This window comes from Lepidochelys kempii, chromosome 9, assembly GCF_965140285.1.
Source record: "Lepidochelys kempii isolate rLepKem1 chromosome 9, rLepKem1.hap1, whole genome shotgun sequence".
Classification (NCBI taxonomy): domain Eukaryota; kingdom Metazoa; phylum Chordata; order Testudines; family Cheloniidae; genus Lepidochelys; species Lepidochelys kempii.
The window spans coordinates 27,707,621-27,715,708 of NC_136388.1; positions in this window are offsets into that span (position 1 = coordinate 27,707,621).

The following is an 8,088-nucleotide window of genomic DNA, read 5'->3' on the forward strand; positions in this document are numbered from 1 at the left end:
TTGTGGGAGGCATGTAAGGATTCTTCTCTCCGCTTGTCTTCATGTAAAGAGGAAAAGGCACAAATGGAAAAGGGAGCAGACAATTGGAAGGTGCTGGCTACAAATATCCAAAGCCAGCTGAAAATAGTGAAAGAGGCACTCCAGGAATACAAAAAGAGTGAAAAAGTTAACTCTGCAGAGGCTGGAGGGAGGCAGGTAAAGGGGGAGAAGGTCCTATGTACGGCACCCCCAGGCATAATTACAAAGAGAAAAGAGAGTAAAAAAAAAAAAAAAAAGTTAACTCTGCAGAGGCTGGAGGGAATTAAGCAGTTAAACTTTGTATTTCACCCAAACAACTTTTAACCGAAAATGTTAAAAAGGAAAAGTGTTAGAGCATTCTTGGTTTCTTTGCAGCCATTCTGAAAGAAAAATGGGCCCTTTTCCAAAGGAATGTCTGTAAATTAGCCAGGCAAAAATAAACTATCTGATTAAAATCATTTGACTGGACAATTTAGTCAAATTTGCTAAAAGAACATAAGAGGGTTCTATTGGAACTTAACTGCGTCAAATGTATAAAGGGAATGTAAGATGTAAAAAACAGAGCAGTGTGGAAGGGATGTTGAAGGAAAAGAAAATGTGTATGTATCTGTCTGTGTGTGTGTAAATATGTAAAGTTCTAAGGACCAGTTAGTTTTGTTTTTGTTAATGCCACTAAAAATCCATTTGACTCTTTAATTCAAAGTTGCAAAACTGACAGACCTTTTTGCTAGACACAGGTAATTAGTGTTGTTTGGCTTTGGGATTTGGCATTTAACCCTTAAAAGGTAACTCAATGCTTTACAAAATTTAAAATGCTTTTAAGTTGTGGCTGCAGCAGGGCAGTCAAAATCAGGAGAATATATATAAAAAAAAATTGGATTCTTTTTGTTTGTTTTTTGTAACAAAATAGCAGATGAGAGTTGTAGTAAAAAAAAAAAAATAAAAAAAGACAGTGCCTCTCTGAAGCAACAGCAGGGGTGAGGTGCACAAAACAAAAAGAAGCAATGTTAGAAACACTGAGTCTTAAAATGGCTCTGAGTAATCAGACTGTCACTTTGATAAAGGTACATGAAAACTCTGTAAGCAAAAAAAAGAAATAGTGACACCTTATGTAAAAATGGATCTGGATAATGTTATAGAAGTTAAACTATGGAAGAAATGTGCATTTGCCCCAGAACATGTGCAGGGTATATTGTAGAAGGGGCAAAAGAAATGCAAACATACCATGCTACTTAATTAAAATGCTATTAGGGCTCCAAAGGGAGCCACAATAGGTTGGGTTTTCTTTTTCAGATTGCTGTGTGTTTTGGAAGCAGAAGTTAAAAGTAATCAAAACTCTGGTGAAAGTTGATTGTGTCCCTTTTAAGATAGGTTTCAGAGGAACAGCCGTGTTAGTCTGTATTCGCAAAAAGAAAAGGAGTACTTGTGGCACCTTAGAGACTAACCAATTTATTTGAGCATGAGCTTTCGTGAGCTACAGCTCACTTCATCAGATGTTTACCGTGGAAACTGCAGCAGACGAGTCTCTGAGCTGCTGATGGCTTTAAATCCAAAAGCAGGAAGTTTCTGTGAAAATGCAAATTACCTAAATGATAAAGGAAGGAAAGAACTAGCAGCACAAAGGAGCTGCAGATAAAGGACATACCTGGTCAGCAAACAAATTGTCTAAATAAAAGGCATGGGATAACAAGATAATTTTAATACATTTAATGATAATAAGTATCCCTGTAACAACGTATAGTGTGTATGATTTTTGGAAAAATCCTTTAAGGTCGTATGGTAATGATGCTTCTCAGTTATTACCTGTAAATACAACTTAAAGCTTAACACAGCAGGAAAAACATTATAAACTTGGTCTGCTGTATAAGAAGGAAAACTCAGGGATTTAATGACTAAACAGTGGGATAATTTCCCCATAACCCTTAAAAGATAAAAGCCTTTGAAACCTGGCCTGCCTATAGAACAAAAACAGGAAAATATGGGGGCAATTTCTCTGTTTTGCCTGCAATCAGCAAGGGTATTTCTAAAAGAAATATTTTAAGCAATAATCTGCCACCCCAAAAGGGGTAGAAACATGTTCTTTTTGTCTTTCAGAAAATCAGGAAAAGCTGCCAGCTGAAAAGCAACCCAATACCATGAATCTACTGTCACAATAGAAATTGTGTTCTGTGTTCTATGTTTTGTCTTGTGTTTTGTGTTGTTGCTCGCACTGTTGTGTGTTTAAAAAAAAAAATACTGAAGACCTGCAGGAACTTAAAAATAAATTAAGCTTTCTGTCCCAGCTACAGGACAGCCTGATACAAAAACAAGTACATGCCAATGTAGACTTGGTCCAAATTGGTCTGGGTAACCTAAAAGGCCAATGGAATCTTTAGTAATGGCTTAATACTACCACATGGCTTATCCATAAGAAAAAAAAAATATTAGAAATAGGAAACTACACAGCCATAACTATGGGATGCACTGAAATGCAGATACTTGCACTAGCTACTTTGGAACACAAAATGTTCTGGGTCCTATTGGGAAATATTAAGGGTTTGATGCATTTGTTAAAAAAGAAAGAGATCATTGTTTGACACTTATCAATATGAATGGATGCAATATGTTTCCACTATTGTAAACCAGACTTGTTAATGGGAGAAATTGTTGTCAAAATTGCACACCAACAGTCCCTGGAGGCAAAGGTATTGAAGGTTAACCCACTCCCCATATTACACATGGGATCCTTTTGGCTACCCTGGACCTTGAGCCAGTGGGCTGGGGAGGGAGGGAAGCTATTGGACACTAGAGGTTGTACCGAATGGACTCCTCAAAAGTGGGTGTGCCTCACCTTGCCTGTTGCCCCAGAACCTTGTAGTAAAGATACATCACTAGGATCATGTATGTGGCATGAATTGGAATCACAAACTCAAATTGCCTCACAGTACTTTCTCTTGAATAGGCTACATAGAAAGTGACACTGACGATTATAAATCTTAGTGTCAAAAGGGGGATTATGTTGGATCATATTAAAGAAGTTCTGTATTAAAATCACAAATGAGTTTGATTCCCCAGAGTTTAAATTCCAGGGTATTACTAATTAAGAGGTCTCTTGGTTTTTGGTACTGTTTCTCTCCCTCTATGTGTGAAACTTGCAAGCTGCTAATTGCATTAGTACATTCTAAGACGGAGTCTGTTCTCAAAGCAATTCACAGAGAGAGAGACTCAAAGCAATACTCTGTAACAACAGAAACAGCACCCAGAGACTCCCCACCCTTTTGTTGTATTAACAATTGTGATTAAAATAGAGATAGAGGATGTATGTGGATGGATGCTTGGTGTGGATAATAACTGAATGATCAGGGAGGTGCCAGCCTAAGAATCCAGTGTCCATCGGCTGAAGAAGGCGTCAAGTGGAAATAATCAGAGGATCCCCCCCCCCCCCCCCCGGTGGGCAGACTGGAATCCACCCAACAGCCTCAAGAATGGGAGAACCAAAGAACAAGATAACATCTTGGAGCCGTCAGGAATGTGCTATCTGCTGATTGATTCAGCAACAGCATGATGAAGCAATTCCCATAGACTGGCATAGGAAGAAATTCCTATAAAAATAGACTCTAAAAAGTGAGAACTTTGGGGTCTGATTCTGCAAACCAACTTCCAGGAGCACCAGATGAGCATCTGACAAGGCCCTGCTCCCTCCTCATGTCCAGGCCACCTGGCCAGTGGCTTGGCATGAGCAACTCTAAGGCTGGTAACTATGATAACAACCTTGCAGAACCTGTGTGTGTGGGTGTGTGTTTGTATGAATGAATGTGTGAATAAATATGAGATTGAATGGAATGTTATAGCTATAACTAACTGCTTACTATGATTCTTTCTGTATTCACAATAAATGTGGTATTTTGCCCTTTTCCCTTTAATAAGATCCTGCTGGTTTTTATTTTATTGGTACAACATCGGTGGCCCTCATTCCCACAAATACACACACACACACCAAGGCTCTTGTATCTTCACACCACGATGCATCTCCTGTACAGTAACCTTAATGCTTTATGTCCGGACTTAATACAACCTTTAAGGCAGTAACAACCCCTCAGCACCAGTACAATAACCTAATGCATTAACCTTATGCATTAACCTTATTGGGGTGGCAAAACTAAATCCCCAGTACCACTTCAAATTAACCTTATTCAGGGAAGCAAACAAATCCCCAGTACCACTCTGCATCTGATCTTGCTGCACAATCAATAAGTTCAGATGGCATAAGCCCAAAAGGGACAGATGGCCTCACGGGAGTCCTTCTCCGATACCCCAACAGAGATTTCGAAAGGTCTCTTACCTCAATTGTGGTGCCATGGGGTTCGAAGGGGAACAGTCCGCAGCAGCTGCTGTTGTCTCCGCAGGCGTTGCCATCCCGGACAAGCCCCCAAATTGTCAGAGAAAAACACAGTTCTCACTCTTCTAAGTGATTTATTGAAATTTTGTTCAGAAAACCTATTTTTTAAGGTTCTGAATAGTTCATATGAGAGAACAACTGAATGGAAAACAAATGGACTAGTGGAAATAGAAACATATGATATCACTACAGATGAACCCCAAGAATCAGAAATTGAGATTAGTGGGTTCTATAGCAAGGTAGAGATGATGGTCATTCCTGGAGTTTGTAAAATGTTAGATGAAAGAGGCCCTTATTGTTATTTGTCACCCAATTAGTGAATAACCAAACGTATACCCAAAGAGTTTGTTCTGTCACTGGAAATTTTACCTGTACTGAAGTTAGTGCAGTAACTAATAATTTAACCTGTACCATATTGCAATATACCCTTTCTTATACCATTAATGCTAATGCCTCTCGTGTTGAAAGTGAAAGTGTTTAGCCAACAGATGTGGTAAAGTACTACACTAGGGACTATAAAATTCACTCTGCCCTTGTCCAGTTTTCAGATCACCTCTACCTATCCAAATTGCTCAAGAGGGGCTGCCGTTAGGTTAGCACAACAAAGGTCCTAGGTTTCCTCTAGAAGGAAGAGGGACTTAGCTGGATCCCTATGGGATGGGGCCAATAGTGCAGCAGCAATTTGGAATATTTATAGAAACCAAGAACATGAAGAGAAATTAGGAGAGTTGGAAAAAGCCACTGGCCTTATAACTGGAGCAGGTTCAGGCTGCAGTGGGTGAATTACGTGTTATCTCCGCCCTTAGTTCAATGACCCAGAAGCTGTTAACAGAGATGGTACTGAATATCACTGAGGCTGGGAAATCATTGCAGTGGGATCTGGCTTGCTCAGAAATCCATGATTTCCTGAATGACCAGCTGACGGCCATTCAGAGTACTCTAGAGCATCAGGCCTGGCCTACTGCCCTTACAGAGACGTCAGGAGTATCATCTGATCTATGGCCATGGAGACACACTTGGAGATTTTCTGCGTGGAGGTGCAGACGTTCGCAGCGTTCCTTCCAAGCATACGGACCAGTTGGAGGGATGTGGGCTCCCACATACCGAATCCTGCCAGGTCCGTGGGGAGGATGCAGGTGGGACTGGGTAATTCACTGAGACATTTGGGAACTTAGACTACCTAGTATGCCTAATCGATTTTTAGTCAGTGCTCCTGGAATAACACCCAACATTTGGATAGGGATACAATGGACATTCTGGCTATTAGAAGCCCCACAGCTTCAGTGTGTATGTAAACTGAAGCCAGGGGAAGTTGTAACTATTCATGACAATGTTTGTTGGGAGGGTATGGGACAAGGAACTACCCTGACAGGACACCTACTCTTCCAAGCTAATGATAGCTGTGTGCATGTTCAGGCCACCATGTTACAAGATATCCATTTTAATCTCACCACTGCTGCAGGCAATCATATTATTTACTGACCTGCGGATAGAATTTTACAATCAGCCCTTAAGTTTCAGATACCCTTTAATTGGACCACCCTAGTACCTGATTGATTCCAAAATTTACTTTTACTCCTACCAGAGATTCAGAAAATTTCTGAATTACAAGGGCAAATTCGCAAAAGGAAGAGGAGTACTTGTGGCCCCTTAGAAACTAACCAATTTATTTGAGCATAAGCTTTCGTGAGCTACAGCTCACTTCATCGGATGCATGTAGCTCACGAAAGCTTATGCTTAAATAAATTGGTTAGTCTCTAAGGTGCCACAAGTACTCCTTTTCTTTTTGCGAATACAGACTAACACGGCAGCTACTCTGAAAGGGCAAATTCATATGCTTCAAAATATGTATCAAGTTGAAAAGTATGCCCTTCATACCGCTCATAGAGTATCTACTTTATATACTAAGTATGATGTATTGTATTTTGTGACTAAAACTGTGCAACAACCCCATTATATTATCATTGGGGGCATGTTATTGCTTGTATTGTTGTTCTTTAGTTTAGGGTTATGTTATTATTGTTGTAAAGGATGTAATAATAATACTCTCCATGTCCATACTAACCATGCATTGTCATTGTATCCAATTAAAACCCTGAAGGTTGAAGTATTTGATGTAGAATCTGAAATACAAAATTTAATGAGAATGGAAGTTTAAAATTGATAGTTTTGCTGGAAGCACAAAAAGGGGGAAGTGTGGAAGTAGATAAAGGGACTTTGGATTCAGGCCTCTGAAATGAGCAGGAGTCAGACTAACTCTAGTTTTAATAACGTGGGATTTGTAGAAGCAGGGATTGTGCGAAGCGAGTGGGAAAAGAACCGTGAGAGAGGCTGTTGTGACCTTGTATTAGATAAGAATAGAATGTATACTATAAGAGAAATTGGTGAGAAAAATAAGATATCATGAAGGAATATGTATAAACAATATGCAGCTGTTGCTTATTATTGTCTGTAATAAAGGTATAAATGCTTGCTCCAATTGTTTATCTCTTGAGAGATCTGCCTAGGTGGGGGAAACCCTGTGTCCTTGTGCACTCTCTCCCTCTGTGCAATTGCTTGAGAAAATAAAGTGTATCTGACTTGCTGCACTCAACCCGAAGAGTGAGAACTGTGTTTTTCTCTGACGCTTAATTACACTTGCTTTGGCCCTGGTCCTGCGAACTCTTAGGCATGTGCATTACTTTAGTCAAGTGATTAGTATCAAAATTCTGTATATGCATTAGTGTTTGCCAAACAAGGGTTTCTAACTTTCACATCCCTGATGTTAACCATAGAAAATATTGAAAAAGCCCTCTGAATTTTACATTATCTTAAAATCTGCCAAAGGAATTTTTGAAGTGATTATGTCACGTGTTCATGTAAAGTTAAAATATATGGTGTGACTGGTAGTCATAAAAGACTTGTGTAACATGATTTGAGATTAATTTACGTATTAAAAGTGTGCTAAATGTGCCACGGTGCACAGCACCAATAATCCACTATGCGGGAGGGTGCCTTTACTCTATTTGCCCTCTCTCTCTCACACACACACACTTGCAATTCCAGCAGACATAGAATCGTAGGGTTAGAAGGGACTACAAGGGTCATCCAGTCTAACCCCCGCCCCTGCCAAGATGCAGGATTTGTTGTGTCTAAAAAAGCCACATGCCACACACCCGGTCGTCATCTCCGAGCGAAGGGAATGCATGGGAAACTTTAGCCTCCGCCCCCACCTACGTGTGCACTCCAGCAGAGCAATAAGACGTGGCTTTTACATCAAGCCTCCAGTTGATGAGCCGCACATGAGTGGATCTGCTGAACTGCAACCACATCTCACATAAAAATGGATCAGGTCTCCCACAACGTGCGCTCCTTATCAGGATCAGTCTCTTTGTAACGCACATAGTACTCGTGTGTCAAATCAGCAACATACATGTTTCAGCGCAAAACATGGGTGCATGACATCATTAAAAAAATCTGTTCTTGGACTAAATGCATCCCACAGCGTGCACGAGATTCCGAAGAGGCGGAGACTCGTCGCAAAGAAGCTCTTGGGCAGCAGGAGCCTTGGCGTACCCTCCTGCAGCCACAGGCCATTTTTTAGAATAACTACCATACCTGTGCGCTGCAAAAACACTAGCTCGGCCTGCTACCGTGAATCGCAATTAGTCACCCTACCCATGAACCTCACCGCGTGGCAGCCCCTCCACCAC